The following is a 24,071-nucleotide window of genomic DNA, read 5'->3' as shown; positions in this document are numbered from 1 at the left end:
AATTAAATATTATCTATAAGTTAAGAAATCACTCAAGATTGTTCTAATCACCCTGAATGGTACAGCCACTATGGAAAACATTATGGAGATTCCTCAAAAAACTAAGATTCTTTCGATTTATTTATCCTCTTTGGCATCATGGGCATGTTGTATTTGACTCATGAATCAAATGCTCACAACTTTGAGTTGTTGAAAGAGGGCTTTCTCAGTTGTTGGAATACGTGTGCCTTTCTCTGTCTGCTGGCCTTTTTGCTGCCCATTAATACGCTCATAAGATTATGAGCAGCTGGAAGAGAAGGTGAAATACAAAGTGGTTAATACTCCTGCCCTCAGGATAAAAGTATGGGAGGAGGACTCCGTGAAAACTGGAGGTTAATTTTCTTTACTACTACGACATGGATAATCAATCAAGAGTTGCAACTATAGAAACGGAGGATTTGGCTTTACGATTACTCCTGAGTCTATGGCCATGGTACCCTGAACAAACCCAATCCAGTCTGATCTCGGAAGCTAAGCAGGGTCAGGCATGGTTAGTACTTGAATAGGAGACCACCTAGGAAAACCAGGTGCTATAGGCATAAAAAGTAAAAAATAATGGATTGTAAGCTGACAAGGTCTTTGCAATCTGTGAGGTCAACCAAGGGTTTCCTCGCCTAAAAAAAAAGAATTATAAGATTATTCCCAAGGTTATCTTTTATTGCATTTTTAAAAAGATTTTTATTAAAATATCGCTAATGTACAATATTGTATTAGTTTCAGATGTATATCATACTTATTCAATATTTATATACATAAAGAGGTGATCACCGTGATAAGTCCAGCAACCATCTGACACCATATAATGCTAACACAATATTATCAATCATATTCCCTATGCTGTACACCACATCCCCATGACTTGTTTTATACTTGGAAATTTTAACTTCTACTCCCCTTCACCTTCCCCTTTTTTTGATTTCTTAATTAAAGTTGATATTTAATATTATTTTTTATTAGTTTCAGGTGTGTAGCATAGTGATTAGACATTTATATAATTTATGAAGTGATCCCCAGATTAGTCTGGTACTTGTCTGACACTATACATAGTTATTAAAATATTATTGACTATATCCCTTATGCTGTACTTCACACCCCTGTGACCATTTTGTAACTATCAATTTGTACTTTTTAATCCCTTCTTCACCTTTTGCATCCAGCCCCCCAACACCACTCCCATCTGGCAATTACAAGTTTATTCTCTGTATCTATGAGTCTGTTTCCTTTTTGTTTGTTCATTTATTTTTGTTATTCAGATTCCACATATAAGTGAAATCATATGGTATTTAGCTTTTTTTTTTACTTATTTTGCTCAGCATAATAGCATCTAGGTTCATCTATTTCATTGCAAATGGTAATTTTTTTATGGCTGAGTAATATTCCATTTTATATATGTACCACTACTTCTTTATCTCATCATCTATTGATGGGTTTTTAAGTTGCTTCCATATCTTAGTTATTGTAAATAAGATTGCTGTGAACATAGGGATGCATATATCTTTTTGAATTAGTGTTTTGGTTTTCTTTGGTTAAATATCCAGAAGTGCAATCACTGGGTCATAAAGTAGTTCTATCTCCAAACTGTTTTCCATGGTGGCTGTACCAGTTTGCAATCCCACCAACAGTGGACAAAGTTCCCTTTTCTCCACATCATTGTCAAAACTTGTTCTTTCTTGATTTACTGATGATAGCCATTCTGACAGGTGAGATGATATCTTATTTTTGTTTAAATTTCCATTTCTCTGATGATTAGTGACCTTGAGCATCCTTTCATGTCTTTTGGCCATCTATATGTCCTCTTTGGACAAATGTTTATTTAGGTCCTCTGCCCATTTTTTAATTGAATTATTTTCTTGGCGTTGAGTCATATGAGTTATAGGACTTCTGTTCGTGTAGTCTTTGGATGGTTTTCCAAGTAGATTTTTTTTATATTTTCATTGTAATTTTAATGTAGTCATGCAAGCACAACATTCACTTACTCCGCCAACTTGACTGGAACTCTCCTGAGGTTATTTTTAAATAGAATTTATGATTGGTTTGAAAGTGAATTCACCAAGTATTGTGATTTTATTGTACAACACATTTAGAGGCCCCTCTTAGTTTCTTTTTTATTATTTTATCACTTATTGTGCCTGAAATTTAATTAAAGTAAAAAATTCAAATTTATTTTTCTGTTTGCATCATATACAAGTTTAGAAAAAAAAAACATGCATGAATTATGGTGACTTATTTCCCTTTAATCTCTAGGGGATTTAATTTTCATATTAATAAGAATATCTACACTTATTATTATACTCAGGGTAAACATGGTAACTGTGACTCATGCTTAAGGTCATATTTGGAGTCTCATATTTCCTTTGAATTTTAGTTACAAATATTCTTTCTGGAATTCTTTTTTGCATTTACAAATCCTATCTCTTCCTCAAGGCCTAAGTCTCTCCTCTCTGATAAAGTTTTTATCCCAACTTCCACATATATTGCTCACTGCCTTCTGTGAACTCCTACGGCTTTTACTGTTTGGCATTCACAGTCTTGCTGTTCACTATTTACTGGCTTAAGCGTTGGTTGTAAAGCTTGTCTCTCCAATTAAATGGGTATAGAGATATCTTGAATTACTTACAATATTCAACAAAGAATACCTAGTAGGTGCTCAGAAATATTGAATTTTTTAGTCCATTTTTGGGCTGTAGATGAGTTACTTTTAAATTTCCTTCTATTTCTTCAGGCTTAATTAGTTCCATACCTTTCCGTATGTCTGTCTATCTATCATCTATCTATCTATCTATCTATCTATCTATCTATCTATCTATCTATCATCTATCTATTATCTATCATCTATCTATCATCTATCATCTATCTATCTATCTTTTCTTTTTTATGAAGCAGGACAAAATATTGCCACTGATACTGAACTCTAGTTTGGCTTAGCTGCTGGCAGCAGGCTTTCCTGTAGGGCATTGTGAATGTTTTATAAAGCTAGCATAGCTAATCTGTTACAGATTACCTTTTTGGTGTGATTTATTTTCATGGGGCTGTAATATTCTCTGGATTACTGTGGAAGTTCAGAATTCGACTTTCGTTAATATCAATGACCAAGTGGTAGCTTTGTGGAACCAGAAATTATGACATGTTCGCAAGTAACCATGTATACTTAATGGGCAAACACTTCCTGCAGTGATGAAGGGCCTTTTGACAAGTGTATTTATAGGGGAGATGGGACATGGTAATGGTATCTTCTCTCCCACCCACCTCTATCTACCCTACGAGTCCAAGTTATGAACTTGTCACCTGAGACCCAATACCTTTAAGTAATATTTTAAAGTAGCACATAATAATTTATCTTCTTGATCCAGCATAAGCCATAGAAAATACTTGCCTTTCTCCTCTGCTCAGGTCTTTAAGATGTTTCCTTCCATCTGCCATCAACTTGAGAGACTATGAAATTTGAGAGACTTGCATGAAATCTTATGTGGCTACTTTACCAATATTCCTGCCAAGGAAATAACTCCATTGGAATCAGGGACAACATTTAAGGGTAGCAAGTGGAATCTGTTCTGCATTTCGGCATTTTCTGCTATTTTAGCCCCACGGTTCCCCTCCCTGAAAAGAACAGGTGTGCCTGACAGCAGGTGTGTTTGTTCTACTTTTCCTATGGCAGCTGTCACTCCCCAGGTAACTCTGTTTTCCAGGTGGTAAATTCTTACAACTCATCATCTTCTTTCCTGGCTAACGTTACTTTAAAAAATGGTTTGGCTATTAGCCTTAGATTCTGTTGCAACGTTATTGGTGTCGTTGTTGATTTTTTTTTTTTTTTGCTTTTGTGTTTTGGGTTGATTTTTTAAAAATTGATAATATGTCTTCAGACAGATTCTATTTACAATTTAGACAAACTTAACATTTTCCTTTAAAAAGTCTCCGTGAAAGTCTACAGCCGTCTTTGATTTGGACTGAGTTTTGAAGCCTTCTGTGCTAGCTTTGGGTTTCTCTATTTTTGCATTTTCCAATACATATTGGTGTCTGTCCTCAGTCAAGATATCTGCTACTTGGACTGCCAGTCACCACATGCTTGGGTTTCATCCTCTCTCATTTCTATTCATAGTATGTACTTCTCATAACTCTAAAGGACTATTTGATGTCCCTACATTGTTTAACATCTATGTGATTAAAACAGCTGAGAGAATTACCACATGTTATAAGCTTAAGGAAAAATCCAGTTCAAAGGAAATTATATCACAAACTCAGATCATCTTTAACATGCTCTGCTTCTCACTCTTACCTGTTATTTTGTTGGACTCCCATGGGCATTTCATAGGTATTTGAGAGTTAGCTATAAAATAATACTTTCAGGTATTTGTTTGGCTCTCAATATAACATTTACTGAGCCCCAACAGATTACAGGACTCTATGGTGTTCCCATGATAAAATGCAAAGGAAGCGAGCATACCATTCTAATACTTGAGGAATTAAGTGACCTGGAACTTAAGATGGACTGAAGGGGACAAAATTCACACAAATAAAACACTTAGGTGATTTTGAAGGCATCAGATGGATAAGTATGACGTGAGTATGAATTGTTTACATAAGATGGGGCATAGAATAAATGTGTTATCACAGTGGGAAAGAGGTAGGCATCTTTAGTGGGAGCCTCAAATGAGTGAATGCTGTGAGTGCAAAAACATTTCTCAGAGGGCTGTCAAGGACTTCAATAGGCACTGCATAGTGCAGAAAACAAGTTCATCTTCTGATAGAGTTAGATGACAATAACAATAACTGATGCTATCTGTTGATTTTTTACTGTGTCAATGTGAAATGAATGGAAGAATAAAAGACCAAGAAAATATAAGCTTTTAAGTTATACATTCTTGTAGTATCAGGTGTGTATGACCATGGGTTGCAGTCTAGCTAGGGAGGTGGGTGAAGTGTGTGTCTGTGTGTGAGAGAGAGAGGGTGTGGGGGAGAGAGAGAGAGAGAGAGAGAGAGAGAGAGAGAGAGAGAGAGTGTTTTTGTGTTTTTGTGTGTGGATATGTGTGCATGTGAGAGACAGAGAGAGAATGACAGAAAGCAGTGTAGAGGGAAAGAGTCAAACAGAGACAGAAACAGAAAGAAACTTGGAGAATAGGGCAAGGTCTGGAAATCAGAAGTTACAGTATAGGTAAATAGTAAGTTAACTGAGGAAAGGACTACAAAAAAGAGGCTGTGTTCAAAAATAAAAATTCATAGTTCTAGATATTGAAATTAAATTCTTTACCTTCTGAATGGATTTTTTGGTGAAACTTTGAACTTTTTTTTGCTCATGCATAATAAAGTAGAACATTTACACTGAAAACAGTGTTTTAACAGAAAATAAAGTGTTTCTTTAAAATGGTAAATTCTTGACTTCTAGAGTATGTCCAGTTATCCCACATATTTGTAGTTCATTATCATTCAAGGGCATAGACTATTCGAAATTAGAATGCTAAAGCCATGTCAGAAAACTAAGTAGGTAGATATTTATAGTGAATTATTTAAGAGTCTCAAATCACGTTAGTACATAGCTTTGTTGTATTATGACAGTGGAAAACCTGGCATAAGAGCCTCAAAGAGCACCAAATAATAAGCCTGAGGTCCCTTTCCTACAGGGGGATTCCTTAGTGATTGTTATCACAATTTATGCCAGAGGCTTATTTTTATGCAGACTATTCTCTGGCAGAAATTTCACAGCTTCTGTTGACATAACTGACAGTGTATATAGGCCTAGGCTACTAGACAACACCAGCAATCAGTTAGTAGTAAGCAACTATTTATTATGTCTTAACCAAGTACTTAGCACCAACCTTATAAACAAGAGGGATAGAAAAGAAGAGGTATACACAATCCCCTCAAATACTTTACAGTCTAGCTTGAGCAATAGGGCTGGCATGCCTAAAGTAACTAAAATAGTGACAAGGCTATATATTTAATCAAATGCCATGTTGTGGAGTGGTACTTCAGAAAAGAGAGAGATCAGTTAGAACAATATATTAGGGAAGTCTTCATGAAGGAATTGGAATTTGTCCTATAACTTAAAAGATAGGTAGAACTTAAAGAAGCAGAATAAAAAATGGAAATCTATTTACATCGAGAATAATTAAGAGGAAGGCAAAAAAGAAACCTTGTATTTTTATAGTACAACAGGGAAACTAGCTTTATTGACATGGGAGATATGTTTGAGATCAATAGAAAATAAATTTGATAGGGCTAGATATTCAAAGAACCTTAACAACCAGGCCAAATACTTTGAATTCAGTGTATTGAGAAATGGAGGACCATCGATAGTTGCAAAATAGGAGTGTAGCATGATCATTAAAGGAGCATTCTGAGATGAATATGATGCTGATATATGTCATAGAACAGAAAGTGTTTGTCCACTCAGTATTAGCGGAGCCAAACACTAAACACCGAGAATTGCAATGGAAAAAAAACTGGCGACTGTATCAATGAATGGCATCATCCAGGAGAACAGGCAGCTAATGCTCAAAATTCTGAACTCCTTGATGTTGTGTAGGTTACAGATTATATAGGGTAAAATCATAAGACATTGGGTTAGGTGTTCCAGGTCATGGTGAGAGCTGACTGGTTGAAGGTGAGGTAAGGGCAATGAATCATTTTTTCAGGTTTGAAGACAGCTCTGAGGTATTTTCTGGAATCTCTCTGTTCAGGCTCATGGAAAAGTAGCCAGGGGGTTGTTCCACCTTAGGGCTCAGGAACTGAAACATAACTTAGGTCAAGATATTTCCTTTAGCCTGCCAGAGGTCCAGACCCTGTGATTATTAGTCAGGTCTACTCCTGTCTTTTGCTGTCCTGGGGATTGCTTCTCATCCAGGGGAAAGGTTAGGTCTCTGAGGATGATTTCTAGAGTTAGAATTTAAAACCAAATTTAATTGAAGTCATAAAAAACCCTCCGTTTCATATACAGAACAGATTAGAGAGATGAGAGGAAGGTAGAGAAATATTACCATAGCTATAAGACAGGCACAAATTTGACTTCAACTTCATCCTTCAAAAAAGTCATACAGGTCATTCCCAATGAAGTCTTAGATTCTATCGGTAGAGGTATCATACACTTGCCTCAGTGAAGAAAATCTCTCTCAATTTTTATTTGGTTTCTACAAATGTTCTTTTAGAAATCACCATTCCTTTTCATTAGAGTGGCTCCTCAAATTTTCTCCATCTAAGGCTGTTGGACTAGCTTGGCAACTACTATTGTAGAAAAAGTGGGACATATAAAAAAGATGTTTGTTTTTTTTAGGCGAAATAATATGCTTTAAGATGAAAATATAAGAAAATCAAAATAATGTAGGTGGATGACCCAAAACCCAAGATGTAGCTGAAAATAAAAGGGCAAAAAAAATTGTCATCCCAAATAAAAAGATGGGCAATGCAGAGAACTCAGGACATAAACCAAATCTCACCAGAATTATACATAAACATTGAAGATGAGGACTCAGGATAGCTACTTTTCCAGTGAAAACCTTTTAAAGATAATTGATATTGGGAACAGTTAATTAAATGAAACTGTAAGGGAAAAGAAAGTCCAATCTATCTTTACATATTAGTCTTTTGCCTTCCTCAGCTCTTTCCCTACAGTATGATTTCTCTCCTTTAGACCCATGGTTCTCACACTGACTACATTAGGATCTCTATGGGAACTTCAAAAAGTCCCCTGCTCAGACTACACACTGGATTATTCAAGCTTTGGTATTTTCCAGAATTGAGAAGCACTTTATTTAATTAGCACCAGCATTTTTCCCTCTAATCCCCTTATGTAGTCCCTTAAGGCATAACACTTTTTGCAATATATATATATAAAGTTGAAATACAATATTATATTAGTTTCAGGTGTACAACATAGTGATTCGACATTTGTGTACCTTACAAAGTGTCTGTAACCACAATATGTCTAGTAACCTTCTGCTACTGTACAGTTCTTACAATAATGATGTGATACCCTATGCTGTATGTCTACACGACTCATTTTATAACTGGCAATTTGTACTTATTAATCCCCTTTGCCTTTTTTGCCCATCCTGCCAACCCTGTCCCCTCTGTCAATCATCAATTTGTTCTCTGTATCTATGAGGTTTTTTTTCTGTTTTGTTTTGTGTGTTCATTTGTTTTGTTTTTAAAATACCACATATAAGTGAAGTCATAAGGAATTTGTCTTTCTCCATCTGGTTTATTTCCCTTAGCTTAATACTCTATGTCCACCTGTGGTTTTGCAAATGACAAGATTTCATTCTTTTTATGGCTGAGAAATATTTATATATATTATATATGTAAATCACACACACATATATATATGTTTACATATACATATATATATATATATATTACATCTTCATTCATCTATCAATGGACAGTTAAGTTGATTCTATATTTTGACTATTGTAAATAATGGTGCATGGAGGTGCATATATCTTTTTGAATTATTGTTTTTTTTTTCCTTTTGGATAGATACCCAGAAGTTGAATTGCTGGGTCATATAGTAGTTCTACTTTTAATGTTTTGAGGAAACTTCATACTGGCTCCACGAATTTATAGTCCCACCAGCAATACACAAGTGTTTCCTTTATCCATACTCTTGCCAACACTTATTTGTTGTCTTTTTGAAAATAGTCATTCTGACAGGTGGAAGTGATATTGCACAAAGGACACATATTTAACTAGACTAAAAACTAATATTATACCAATGACCGAAAGCTCTTGAAGGAATATCCTTGTTTTCCTCATTTTTATATTACTCACCAGGCTTTGATCAGTAAAATTTGTTAAATTAATATTAAGTAGAGCTGTATGTGGTAACTGAGATTGGAAATAGGATCATCTGTGACTTTTTATATAGGGAGTGAGGGGAAGGAAAAAAAATTGGATTGTAAGATACAATACAGGTGGCTATAGTGGGAACATCTTGGATAGATCATATGTATATAAAGTACCACTTTAGAATTGTAGTCTGTTTCTAGGTCTTTTGCTTAATTGTACTGTGACTTTAGGTAAGTCAATTGTCACTGGATATTTTTGATATTTGTAAAATGAGGAAAATAGTTCCAGCCTCATCTACTTCATAGGATTAATTCAATTGAATCAATTGAAATTTATAGTTATGAGTGTTCATTTGATAGTATTTTAAAGTACAAGGTGATAGATATATGTAAAATTGTTGTTATTCTTATTCATAAACCCAGTGAATAGAGTTTTTGTTAGGATGAAAAGCCTAGAAGAATCAATAGAACAGTATAAGTGCCTTTAATAGTCATAGTCAGTAGAAGTATGAGGAATAAATGGCCTTTGAAAGGCTATTCCCCTAAAAGGTTACATTCTTTATAAAACTGAAAGATTATGTCTATGTTGAATGTTGTGTAATTTTGGCAGACTTCGATAATGCAATGGAAATAATCCTAAAGAAGGAACTTGATAGGAATCAAGTTCTATGTACAGTATTAATTGGCTTTATGAACTTTGACATCATACACATGTGTGTACTTGCATTAATTCATCTATTAAAGGGAAGGAATTAAGGTTTTAGCATCTGTTTAAAAATCGTGTATTCTATACTCTTGTGAAGCATACTTTCTAGTAAGAGATGAGGCTTAATGTAATTCCAGATACAGAGAATTGCTAAAAAATTTAAACAGCAGATTGGGACACAGAGTGATTATGAAGCTAAAATAGCAGATTTTCCTATGTGTCAAGAAGCACTGTATGCACTTCCTATATGTTTTTTTCCAGTTTTATTGAAATATTATAGGTAATTAGTTGCTTATATTTACATTGTACAATTCAATGAGTTTTTCAATTATAGTTGGCATACAATAATATATTAGTTCAGCTGTACAGCATAGTAATTATATATATTATATATCTCACAAAATGATCACCCCACTAAGTCTCATACACCTCTTCCCCATTACATATTTATTACATTTCTGACTATTTTCCTTATGCTACACCTTATATCTCCATGACTATTTTGTAACTATCCATTGGTACTTCTTAATCACTTTGCCATTTTGCACCATCCCCCCAATGCCCCTACCATCTAGTAGTCCTCACAAGATTCTCTCTATTATGAGATTGTCTTCATTTTTTTGTTGTTGTTTTTTACTTTGTTCTTTAGATTCCACATATATGTGAAATCATGGGATATTTGTCTTTACTTAACTTAATTCAGAGTAATACCCTCTAGGTCCATCAAGGCAATATCTTTTCCCATTCCCTTCCTTTTAGTCTGTGTGTCTTTTACTCTGAAGTGAGTCGCTTATAGACAGCATATGTAAGGGTCTTGTTTCTTATCCATTCAGCCATCCTATCTTTTGGTTGGAGAACTTAATTCTTTTCAATTTGAGGAACTTGTTGATAGGAATGCAGTTATTACCATTCTTTATTCCTGTTTTTGATACATTATTTTTCTTCTTAAAGAAGTCCCTCCAGTATTTCCTGTAATACTGGCTTGTTGTTGATGAATCCTTTAGCATATTTTTGTCTCAGAAGCCCTTTATCTGTCCTTCGATTCTAAAGGATAGCTTTGGTGTATAAAGTATTCCTGATTATAGATCCTGGGTTTTCATCACGTTGAGTATTTTGTTCCAAGCTCTTCTGTGCTGCAAAGTGTCCTTGAGAAATCAGCTACCAGTCTTATGGGTGTTCACTTGAAGGTAACTAATTGCCTTTCTCTTGCTGCTTTCAGGATTCTCTCTTTGTCTTGAACCTGTGGCATTTTAATGATGATGTGTCTTGCTGTGGGACTCTTTCAGTCTCTATTTTTTGGGACTCTCTGGTGTCCTGGGATTGTATGTCCATTTCCTTTATGAGGTTACAGAAGTTTTCATCATTATTTCTTCAAATAGTTTTTCAACTTCTTGTTCTCTCTATTCTCCTTCAGATACCGTATGACATGGACATTTTTACATTTAATTATGGACCATAGGCTCCTCAAATTAGTGTAATATACTTGGCTTCTTTTTTCATGTTATTCGGATTGGATGTCTTTATCAGTGGTTTGATCCTCTTTTTCTTTCACTCTCTTAATTCTCTCTAATATACACTTCATCTGAGATAATGTGTTCTTCAATTCTGACTAATTCCCTTTGATCATTTCCATTGTCAAATGTTGAATTAATTAATTAATCCCATCTTAAAATTTTTATTTATTTATTTACTTATTTATTTTAGTTTGAATGCTTTATTTAACACTTTATTTTTATTATTTTATTTATCCCCTCCCTCCTGCCCCCTCTCCTCTGGTAAAAACTAATCCATTGTCCATTTGCATGAGTTTCTGTGTGTTTATTCTGTTCATTTGTTGCTTTTTAGGTTTATATCTCATGTATAAGTGATATTATGCTATTTTCATCCTTTTCTTTCTGGCTTATTTCGCTTAATATGATTATTTCAAGGTCCATCCATACTGTTGCAAATGACAGTATTTCATCTTTTCTTATGGCTGAGTGATAGTCCATTATATATATATATATATATATATATATATATATATATATATATATATATGACATTTCATTATATATATAATATTCCATAATATATATATATATATATATATATATATATATATATATATATATATATACACACTACACACCACAGGTTCTTTAGGCAATCATCTATTGTAGGACATTTTGGTTGCTTCAATGTCCTGGCCTCTGTGAATAACACTGCTATGAACATTGGTGTGCAAATATCTTTTTGGATATGAGTTTTCAAGTCTTTGTGGTAAATATCCAGTAGAGGGATTGCTGGATCATATGGTAGATCAATTCTTAGTTTACTGAGGAACCACCATGGTGTTTTCCATAGTGGCTGTACCAATGTGCAGTCCCATCAGCAGTGTATGAGGGTTCCATCTTCTCCGAATCATCTCCAACATTTATTATTACTTGTCCTGTTGGTTATAGCCATTCTAACAGGTGTGAGATGGTATCTCATTGTGGTTTTGATTTTTGTTTTCCTAATAGCTAGCAACGCTAAGCATCTTTTGTTTTATGTGAGCTGACCCCTTTCAATATTTCCTGTAATGCAGGCCTCATAGTTGAGAATTCCCTCAATTTTTGTATGTCTGAAAAGGTCTTTATTTCTGCTTCATATCTAAAGGAGAGCTTAGCTGGATACATTATTCTTGCTTGTAGTTCCTTTCATTTCATAGTTTGAATATTTGATTCCCCTGCTTTCTGGCTTGTAAAATATGTGCTGCTAAGTCAGACAAGAATCTAATTGGTTTTCCTTTATTGGTTACCATCTTCTTTTCCTTGGCTTCCCTGAGAATTCTTTATTTGTTGTTGATTTTTGGTGAAGGCCTTTTTGGGTTGAAATAATTGGGTGTTCTATTGATTTCTTGAATTTCAAACTCTAGCTCATTTCTTAGGTTTGGGAAATTCTTGTCAACTGTTTGTCTGAAAATGCTTTGTAGTCCCTGCTCCTTTTCCTCTCCTTCAGGAATGCCCATTATTCTTATGTTTCCTCTCCTGGTTGTCTCAGCTAGTTCTTGCATTTCCCTTTCATTATTTTTCATTTTTCGGTTTCTGTCCTTTTCCTTCTGATTTATTTCTAGATTTCTGTCTTCGATATCACTGATCCTTTCCTCCCTTTGGTTGACTCTCCTTCCCAAGCTTTCTATTTCATTTTTCAGCTCTTGAAGTGTGTGTGTGTGTTGTGTGTGTGTGTGTGTGTGTGTTTATCTCTAGAAATTTTATTTAGTTCCTTTTGAGAGTTTCAATCTCCTTGATAAAAATTCATTCTACACATCTAGTTGGTTTTTTCAACTCCTGAAATTGTTGATAAGACTCTTTTCGATCTCATTGAGTTTTTTCAGAAGTACTATCCTGAATTCTCTGTCATTTAAGTCACATATTTCTATGTCTGTAAGCTTATTTTCTGGAGATTTTTTCTCTTTCTTTCTGAGATACATTGTCACCTTTGCTTTTCATGGTGTTTAATGGACTATTTCTCCACCTGGGCATTAATGGAAGTTTATTCTGTATTTTTTTTTCCATAAAGAAGATTTATTTTATATTGGTTGCTAACCTGTTGTAAAGAAGATGTTTCGATTTCCAGTAGGTGGCATCTAAGCCTCTTGGATCTCTGCTTTATATAAATTTTTAATAACGTGTTTTTTTCTTATAAATGTTTAATCATGCTCACTATCCTCAGTCTCAGTTCCTGTCAGTGGTAGCGACACTTTTGATTGTGTTTGCTCAGATTTCCCTGGGGCTCCGTGGCATTCAGTCTCAGGAGTATGGGGAAAGGAGCCCTCTGGATTGGGGGATGGAGACTGCAGCTCAGCCTCGGTTTTTCAACCCCAGCTGGTAAATATCAACTGTTGTTTTTCTGTCATCCCTGCTTTTCTGCCATCACCATTTCTCTGCCTTCTTCCCTGAAGCTTGGGCACTCCTGCCAGCCTCGTGGAGCTCAGAGCACTCTCAGGCAGGGCTGTTCAGGGAAATTGCTACACCTTTTCCCCACCCCTTCCTTCTACAGGGAGATCGGGCTGCCAGAGGCAGCTTATTTTTTACTTCCAGTCTTCCACTGGAAACCTGGGGTTCTGACCCGTGGTAGCACTTAGGTGCAGATCTCAGACATACTGGTATGTAGTTTGGGTGTTTTTGTTAAGTTTTAGATGTTCGCCTTATTGTTGTTTCAAAGAGAAAGATCTGGGGAAGTCTCTCACTCTGCCATGTTTAATACAATATATTTATTTTTCATGATGACATTGGTTAATGAAATCTAATAAGTTTCAGCTGTACACTTTAACAGTAAGGTTTATATATGTTTACAATGTGTGTTCACCTCCCATAGTTAGATTTGTTTCTGTCACCATGTATTTGTCCAACTTTACTCCATCTACCTCCCCTCTCTTCCTTCCCCTTATCCTCTAGTAACCACTAGACTATTGTCTGTTTTGTCGTCCTGTACATTTGTTGCTTTTAGGTTTATATCCCACATATAAGTGATACCATGTGATTTTCAGCTTTTTTTCTCTGGCTTATTTCACTTAGCATGATTATCTTGAGGTCCATCCATGTTGTCTCAAATGGCAGTATTTCATCTCTTCTGTGGCTGAGCAATATTCCATTGTATATATGTACCACAGCATCTTTATCCAATCATCTATTATAGGACATTTCAGTTGCTTCCATGTCCTGGCCACTGTGAATAATGCTGCTATGAACATCAGTGTGTAAATATCTTTTCAGATATGGGTTTTCAAGTCTTTGTGGGATCATATGGTAGATCAATTCTTAGTTTATTGAGAAACTTCCATACGGTTTTCCATATGGCTATACAAATATGCTGCCCCACCAACAGTGTATGAGGATTCATTTATCTTCACATCCTCCCCAGCATGTTTTATTATTTGTCCTGTTGATTATAGCTATTCTAACAGATGTGAGATGGTATCTCATTGTGGCTTTGATTTGCATTTCCCTTATTAGCTAGCAATGTTGAGCATCTTTCATATATTTCTTGGCTATTTCTACACCTGCTAGAGAGGTGTCCATTCAGGTCTTCTGCCCATTTTTCATTGGATTGTTTGTTATTGTTCTTGTTGTTGCTGTTATAGATTTGTATGAGTTCTTTTGTATATTTTTGATATTAGGATCTTATCTGAGGCATTGCTTGCAAATATACTTTCCCATTTAGATGGCTATCTCTGCCTTGTTGAAGGTTTCTTTTGCTGAGCAGAATCATTTTAGTTTGATGTAGTCCTATTCATTTATTTTAGCTTTTACTTCCCTTGCATTTGAGGACAAATTCATAAAATCTTTAAGTCCAAGGTCCTTGAGTTTGGCCCTATGTTTTCTTCTATGCATTTTATTGTTTCAGGTCTATATTCAGGTCCTTAATCCATTTTGAGTTAATTTTGGTGTCTAGTGATAGACAACAATCTAGTCATTCCTTTGCAGGTGGCCTTCCAATTTTCCAAGCACCATTTACTGAAGAGGCTTTCCTTTGTCCACTATATGTTTCTTGGTTTTTATCGAGAATTATTTGCCTGTATAAACATGCGTTTACTTCTGGACTCTCGATTCTGTTCCACTGGTCCATTTGTCTCTTTTGCTGCTAATGCCATGCCATTTTGATTACTATTGCTTTGTTGTATAATTTGAAGTCAGGCAGAATGGTGCCTCCAGCCTCGTCCTTTTTTTCTGGTTGACTTTGGCAATTCAGGATATTTTGACCTTCCCTAAAATCTGATGATTTTTTTTGTTCTGTTTCCTTAAAAAATGCTGATGGGATTTTGATGGGAATTGCGTTAAATCTTTATAATGCTTTAGGTAATATGGTCATTTTAAGTATGTTGATTCTTCCACTCCAAGAACACAGACTATCTTACCATTTCTTTGTATCTTCTTCAATTTCTTTTAATAGGGTATCTTATAGTTTCATTATATAGGTCCTTCACATGTTTCGCTAAATTTATTACTAGGTATTTTATTCTTTTTTTGCAATTACAAAAGGAATTATTATTTTTTATTTCTTTTTCTTACACTTCATTGTTAGAGTATAGTAACATTTTGTATTTTGGAACTTTGATTTTGTATCCAGAAACTTGAATTTATTTTCTTCCTGTTTCTTGGAGATTTCTTGTGGAATCTTCTATATAGAAAATCATGTCATCCACAAATAGTAACAGTTTGACTTTTTGTTTCCTATTTGGATGCATTTTATATCTTTCTCTTGCCTGAGTGCACCAGTTGGACCTCCAATGTTATATTGAATAAGAGTGGCGATTGTAGACAGCATTATCTTGTTCCTGACCCGAGAGTGAAGGTTTTTATTTTTTCATCATTAAATATAATGTTGGCTGAGTGTTTGTCATATATGGCTTTTATTATATTAAGATACTTTCTTTCAATACTTATTTTAATTTTTTAATCATAAATGGATGCTGTATCTTGTCAAAAGCGTTTTATGCGTCTACTGATATGATCATATGATTCTTTTGTTGTTGTTGTTGTTGTTGTTAATGTGGTGTATTACATTAATCTATTTGTGTTTGTTGAACCATCCCTGTGTCCACTGGATGAAGCCCACTTGATTGTGGTGTATAATCTTTTTAATATGTTGCTCTATTTGGTTCACTAGTATCTTGTTTACAATTTTTGTACCTGTGTTCATGAGAGATATTGGTCTGAACTTTCCTTTTTCTGTGTTATCTTTACCAGATTTAGTATCAGGGTAATATTGGCCTCATAAAATGAGTTAGGAATTATTGCCTCTTCTTCCATTTTGTGGATGAGTTTGAGGAGAGTAGGTATTGAATCTTCTTTGAATGCTTAATAGAATTCACTGGTGAAGCCATCTGGGCATGGACTTTTACTTTTTGGTAGGTTTTTGATTATTTTTTCAATTTCCATTCTGCTGATCAGTCTTAGATTTTCCAGTTCTTTCTAATTCAGTCTAGGAAGGTTGTATTTTTCTAAGTACTTCTTCCATTTCTTCTAGGTTATTAAATTTGGTGTTATATACTTTTTCATGGCATTCTTGTAAGATACTTTGTATTTCTGCAGTGTCGGTCATAATTTCCCCCCTTTCATCTGTGATTTTCTTTATTTGTGTTTTTTCACTTTTTCTTTAGTGAGTCTAGCCAAGGGTTTTTCAATTTAAGAAGGTTACTTCTTAAAGAACAAGTCTTTCGTTGCATTTATTTCTTCTATTTTTTCCAAATTTCATTTATTTCTGTTATAACTTTTATTATTTCTTTCCTTCTACTGACTGCAGGCTTCATTTGTTCTTCCTCCTCTAGTTTTTTTTTTAAAGGAAATAGTAGGTTGCTTATTTGGGTCATTTTTGTTTTTTGAGTTTTTCGAGATAACCCTGCAATGATATAAACTTTCCTTTTATGACCACTTTTGCCATGTCCCAAAAGTTTGGTATGTTGTACTATCATTATAATTTATTTCTATGTATTTCTTGATCTCTCTTTTTATTTCTTCTTTGACCCAATTATTCATCAGTAGTATGTTGTTTAATCTCCATGTGTTTGTGTTTTTTCCCACCTTCTTTTTACAGTTTATCTCTAGTTTCAATGGATTATGATCAAAGAATATAGTTGGTATGATTTCAAACCTCATATTTGTTGAGTCTATTTCTGTGTCCTAATATGTGGTTGATTCGTTTTTGTTTGTTTGTTTGTTTGTTTATTAGGTGAGGCAACCCTTGGCTGACCTCACAGATTGCAAAGACCTGGTCAAGTTACAATACCATATTTTATTTTATTTATTTTATTTTATTTTTTTATTTTATTTCATTTCATTTCATTTTATTATTTTATTTTATTTTATTTTATTTTATTTTATTTTATTTTATTTTATGGGTACAGCACCTGGTCTTCCTAGGTGGTCTCCCATCCAAGTACTAACCAGGCCTGACCCTGCTTAGTTCTGAGGTCTGTCAGGGTCGAGCTTGTTCAGGGTGGCATGACCATAGATATGTTTGATTCTTGAGAATGTTGCATGTGCACTAGAGAAGAATGTATAAGCAGTTACTTGGGGATGAAAGGCTCTGTAAATGTCAATTATGTATCTATCAGTCATTATGAAGTGTCCCTCAGTATCTTTCTTTAACTTTTTTATATTGAAGTCTATTTCATCCAATATTAGTACCACTACTCCTACTTTTCTATTATGACATTTGCTTGAAATATAATTTTCCACCCTTTCACTTTGAGTCTATAGTTGTCTGTGGAACTGAGATGCATTTCCTAGAGGCAGCATATGATTGGTTTTGTTTTTTGATCCAATCTGCAATGCTGTGCCTTTTTGTTAGTGAGTTTGGCCCTTTTACATTTAGAGTGTTTATTGAAATATGAGGTCTTATAGTAATTTTATTTTTGCTTTCTGGTAGCTCAGTGTTTCCATTGATTTCTTGTCCTTGTGTTTCGGTTTTCTTTCTTCTGGTTGTTTTTTTGTGGGTTTTCCCTCTAGATAGACTTTTTTTTCTTTTTCTTTCTTTTTTTGTTATATTTTTCAGCTTTTAACTTTGGCATGTCATTACCATTATGAACATGTAAAGGATAGTTTATACAGACACACACACACACACACATACATACATACAGTTGTCTATTTTCTTCTGCATGTGCCTTATCTCCATTCCCCTTTGTGAATTTGGATCTTTGAATCTTCTCCTTTTCCATCATTTTTGTCTCAATTTGTTCCTATGGACACTAAACATTCATTACTATCTTGCTATAGCAAATCTCTTTTTATTGTTTAACATTATAATGCCCTGTTCTTAGCAAGGGTTGCAAGCCTCTACTTCTATTTACCGGGTAGTCACCTTACTCCTAATTATGATTTTTTTTGTCATTTTGTTTTATGTGATCTGACCCCTTTAGTATTTCCTATAATGCAGACCTTGTAGTGGAGAATTCCCTCAATTTTCATATGTCTGGAAAAGTCTTTATTTCTCTTTCATATCTAATGGGGAGCTTAGCTGGATACATTATTCTTGCTTGTAGTTCTTTTTATTTAATAGTTTGAATATTTGATTCCACTCCTTTCTGGCTTATAAGGTTTGTGCTGAGAAGTCCGATGGGTTTTGCATTATAAGTTATCATTTTCTTTTCCCTAGCTTCCCAGAAAATTCTGAGTTTTTCATTGATTTTTTACAATTTTGATACAGTGTGTGTTGGTGAAGGCCTGTTTAGATTGAGTTAATAGGTGTTTTTTTGACTTCTTGAATTCCAAGCTCCATCTCATTCCTTAAAAATGGGAAATTATCATCAACTATTTGTCTGAAAATGCTTCTAGTCTCTTCTCCTTTTCTTCTTCTTCAAGAATGCCCATTATTCTTGTGTTTGCTCTCCTGATGGTCTCAGCTAGTTCTTATATTTCTCTTTCATTATTTTTCATTCTTCGGTTTCTGTCTTCTTCCTTCTGATTTATTTCTAGATTTCTGTCTTAGATATCACTGATCCTTTCCTCCATTTGGTCGACTCTATTTCCCAAGCTTGCTATTTCATTTTTCAGCTCTCGAAGTGTTTTATCTCTAGAAGTTTTATTTGATTCTTTTGAGGGTTTCACTCTCCTTGCTAAATAACTCATTCTGCTCATCTGGTTGTTTTTTCAATTCCTAAAATTGTTGATTAGACTCGTTTCTGGTCTCACTGAGTTTTTGCAGAAGTATTATCCTGAATTCTCTGTCATTTAAGTTGCATATTTCTTTGTCTTTAAGGTTACTTTCTGGAGATTTTTCCCTCTCTTTCTGAGATGCCTTGTTGCCCTAGTTGTTTATGGTGTTTAATGGACTATTTCTCTGCCTGGGCATTAATGGAAGTGTATTCTGTGTTTTTTGTTTGTTTGTTTGTTTGTTTTACAGAAAGATTTATTATATGAAGTTCTCTTTTTAGATTGTTTCAAAGAAAGCGTTTTTCTTTTGGTTTCCGGTTCATGGTGTCTAAGCCTTTTTGATCCCTGCTTTATATAAAGCCTTATTAATGCCCCTTTTTTTTGTATAGATATTTAATTGCACTCGGGTACTTTCATTCTCAGAACCTGTCAGTGTTAGCGACAGTTTCGGTAGCTCTTGCTCAGATTCCTCGGGGCTCCATGGCGTTTGGCCTCAGGGGATGTGGGGGTGAGTCCCTCTGTGTTGGGGGATGGAGTTGTGGCTCAGCCTTGATTTTGCAGCCACAGATGGTAAAATTCAATTTCTGCCATCCCTGCTTCTCTGCCCTCTGCCCTAATGACTAGGCCCCGCCGCTGACCATGTGGAGCTCACAGCTCTCTCAGGCATGGCTGTTCAGGGAACTTGCCATAACTTCTCTACTCTCCCTCCTCCTTCAAGGCACCCCAACTGCAAGAGGCAAGTTTTTTTATTTCTTTCAGTCCACCGACCGACATCCGGGTTTCTGACCTATGTTAGCTCTTATGCACAGATCCCATGCTCAGACGTGCTCATGTGCAGTTTGTGTATTTGTGTGAAGTTTTAGATATTAAGCTTGTTGTTTTTTTTTCAAGTGGAGAGATCTAGGGACGTCTCTCACATTTCCATGTTTCTCTAAACTTGTAATTCTTGATATTGATCCAAACATCCAACAAACCTGACTGTGGCCAGTTGTCCAAACTATCCACTTCTAAGTCTACAGCTCTATTTCCATTTTTATGTTTTTTATCTGTTTATTAAAGTTCTCATTAAGTTTATCTAGTCTTCCCCTAAGTTCATTGAGCATCTTTATAACCAGTGTTTTGAAATCCGCATCTGTTAGATTGCTTGGCTCCATTTTTCCTTGATCGCTGCTCTGTTCTTTCATATGTTTTCTACTTCTTTGTCTTTCCATTTTGGCTGTCTTTCTGTTGCACTTTTATGTACTAAGTAAAGCTCATCAGTCTCCAGGTCTTATTAGTATGGCTTTGTGTAGTAGATGGCCAGTGGCACAATCTGATAAGGGGTTTAGCTGCAGGCCTAGTTTAACTGCAGTCTGTGTCCCTCCAGGGCCACCTGTTGAGATTCAGCAAGCAACCCACAGATGCTGTGGTTATAGTTGCCCCAAGAGGCCATGCAAGAAACCAAGGTCAGCTGCTGCCAGAGTCAGTTTTGGAGATTTTCAACAAGGGACACAGGACTCACCAAGGACAAAACTGGTTGTGCCTTAAATGGGGCCATGAGTTGGGATAAGCAGAGTTTCAGGGAATCCTATAGGTGGAACGTCCTCTATTACCTAGTTTGTTGATGTCTCAGTTATGGCAGTGCTGTGTCTACATGCTGGAATAGGCAAAGGGTCAACAGAGGAACAATGGATGCTGCCAGCCCTTCTGCCTGGAAGAAAGCCTTGCCTCTGGCCCTTACTCTAACAACTTAGTGTCCCCTTATAAGTCCCTGCTTCTCCCTGGTACTCAGAGCGAGTGAGTTTGTCACTGTGAAAGTACAGTCATGGACATGGCCTCTTTAAGAAGCACTTGCAGTTCCTGGGTGGTGCTACCATACCCTCTTTTTCCCTGATCCACTCAGAACTGAGTAGCCTCATATTTTCACCCCCTCCAGCCTTGTACCTTTGCAAGTTGATATCTTATTTCTCTCCCTAGTTATCATGCTTCTGTTCATCTAGACCTCCAGGTTACTTTGCTTGCTCTTTGCTCCATGTTTCCATTTCAACTTTGATGTGATCACAAGAGGATATGAATGAAGTGTTTATCATCTATGTCATTTTCCTGGTCTGTGTAATTTTTATTTACCCTTTACAAGTGCCCTATGCAATAAGTTTTATGGTCTTCATTTTAAGGAAAAGTAACCTAAGGCTCAGAGAATTTTAAAAACTTGCTTTAGGTAATATAATGGCTATGTAACAAATTTAGAATCGGAACTCAGATCACCTGCATTCAAATTCCATGTTCTTTCTACTAAATGTGGCCGGCACTTATGTGACTTAATCTATTTATATGTTCCATATTCCTTTCTACTAATAAAAATGTTGGACTTCATTAAAAATTTAAATATGGCATTGCTATTCACCATATATGTCTTGTAGACATGTTTTTTTGATAGAACCATTTTTTAAATGAAATAGTTATCAGCATTTAAAAGTAAGAGATTTCAAATAAGTTACTGATTTTTAACTTGTCTTAAATTTATTGGGAAATCTGGCAACCCTGAGTGGGTGTTCTCACATGTCAATACCAGCTGAAGTTGAGCAGTAGCACCTCTTTTAGACCCAGTGCATACTCTGATTCTCCACAGCCCACACAAGTCTTTATGGTCTTACCTGGCCCATGCAGGTATTTAAATTTGTAACTTTCTAGACCATATAATCTGAAGAGCTCTGTCCAGTTCCAAAGTTGTGATCCAACACTGAAAATTCCTTTATAAGTTTATAGTTTTACTTCTGGCTTCCAACTATTCATTTGACAGCCTTGCTTATATTTCAGTGAGTTTTCTTCCTTGATTTGTTCTTCACTTTGCTTATTTTTATGGTTTAGCAACTGTGTAAGTAATAATCAAAACTGCATACTAAACTCCTGTTTTTTTCCATTTTAAAGTATGATCCAGTGAATCTTTATGCAGAAAAAGTGTGAAAAATTGCTAAACATGTTAAAAGTCACAAGTAAGCATATAGAATGTAAACAGCATAAATAACAAATAATTCATAATGGAAGTTAAATTCTTCCAATGTGGAAGCATACAAGCCAGTGTACAAGTTCATGTCTTCATTAAATCTATAATTCACCATAGCCTTTAAAATCCAAATAATTTATTAAACTAATTTGAGATAGAAGAGAAAATCCAGTAATAATGGTAAAGGGTATGTGGAAAAGGATCTCTTTCATAAAAATCACGCAAAGTATCATTATTCTTAAGCACAGCATCATTAAAATATATTTCTATAACATAAAAGTTTTTAGTAGTATTCTTTAATATAAGATACCATACTGCAGCATTATATTAAACTCTCCATATTTATAAGTTTTATAGTATTTTACAGTCATAAACAATGGAATCTCTGTTAGACTCAGAATGAATTACAACATTGTTTAACGGTGTGTATACAACTTGTTTTGTCAGCTCAAAGGCCCAATCATCTATCCCTATGGTTGACCTAGAGTTGTCCTGAGGCACAATAGCCTTTTCAGCCAGGATAGTCAGCTTGTTTGGTGGTTCATACACTGTAGGTACTTGTTTGATTTCACACAGGTGGAGTAGGATCCCACTTACATAGGACAAGGTGAAGTATGACGTACAGTCTTCTTCCCTCGTATCAGCCACAAGTGCTTTTCTATATATCCTGCCATAATATACAGAATTCCTGGCCTTGGGGAGTCATTTCTTTGAGTAAAGTATCCACTTCTGGAAAGCAAAACCACTTAGAAAAGGTTAAGCCATTGTCCCATATACAAGTAGTTTTGGCTTCATTAAGAGCATGAAATTGTTCTTTGGTTTGTATACTGAAGTGTCATGATGCTTGGGGAGGCAGAGTACAGAATAGATAATCTTACGGGGAAAGGTAGAATACTTGGATCCAAATATAAGGTATTCACTAAGAAAGTGGTATCCAGGATGGAGCTGTTTAGTGCAGAGCCTTGAACAATGTGCATACTTGATTGGGGATAAAGAGAAGGGTCGGTAAATAATGGGGAGGTAAAAGTGAAATAAAGTTAAATTTCACCTACTATATGTCACTCCTTCCCTGGGGCTAGTTCTTATGTTATCTGTTGATTATAAATTAAAAGGAGAGTCAGTCTTCGATTAGAATTACTCTTTGAAGAATGGGGCATTGTAACTGAAATCTTTGTTATTTTAGATTGAAATATAGTATAAAAAAAGAGACCAGTGAAGTTGAAAATTGCTGTGAAGAAGCAGATAAGGGAGAAAAAGCCAATTTAAAAATTAAATAAGAAAATGAAAATAGTAATAAATAACAGAAGAATATTAATTTTTGAACTGACTTTTCCCAGTTATCCATCCACTCTTCCTACTCTTAGTAATTTGGAAACACACTGTTATCTACATTTTATAATATTGTATTAGTTTGCTATCACTACTGTAATAAACTACCACAAACTTAGTGGACTAAAACAATGCAAATTCATTATTTTACAGTTCTGGAAGTCAGAAGTTTGAAATGACCCTCACTGGGCTAAAAACATTCTCGGCAAGGCCATGTTACTTTCTAAAGCCTCTAGGGAGAATCTATTTCCTTGACTTTTCCAGTGTCTAGAGGCTGTCCACCTTCCTTGACTCGTGGCATCTATGTCTTCAAAGCCAATAATGTAACATATCTTTAGCCTTTATTCAAACTTTATATCTCCCTCTGACACCTCTCTGCCTCACTCTTCTACTTTTAAGGACCCTTATTGAGTACATTGGTTATACACAGATTATTCTGGATAGTCTTCCTATCTTAAGGTCAGTTGAATAACAACCTTAATTCCCTGTGCAATCTTAATTCCTCTTTGCCATGGAACCTAATATACTCAAACAAAAATATAAATGTCCAAATAAAATTAAATAATATGTGTCCTAGCAGCTCAAACCTTTAAAATGTTGTAATATGAGAATGTGCC

The 24,071-nt window shown here is 35.1% G+C and overlaps 1 protein-coding gene and 1 pseudogene across 6 annotated transcripts in view; both read left to right on the top strand.

Moving 5' to 3' along the window:
- Positions 1-24,071, top strand: part of TENM1 (teneurin transmembrane protein 1) — a 995,735-nt gene that overhangs the window by 346,691 nt on the left and 624,973 nt on the right. The window lies entirely within an intron of this gene.
- LOC118608600 lies at positions 460-578 on the top strand (annotated as a pseudogene).

Source organism: Rousettus aegyptiacus, unplaced genomic scaffold (genome assembly GCF_014176215.1).
Source record: "Rousettus aegyptiacus isolate mRouAeg1 unplaced genomic scaffold, mRouAeg1.p scaffold_m13_p_9, whole genome shotgun sequence".
Taxonomy (NCBI): domain Eukaryota; kingdom Metazoa; phylum Chordata; class Mammalia; order Chiroptera; family Pteropodidae; genus Rousettus; species Rousettus aegyptiacus.
Note: the sequence above shows the minus strand (reverse complement) of the source record. Positions and strands in the feature narration are given on the sequence as shown.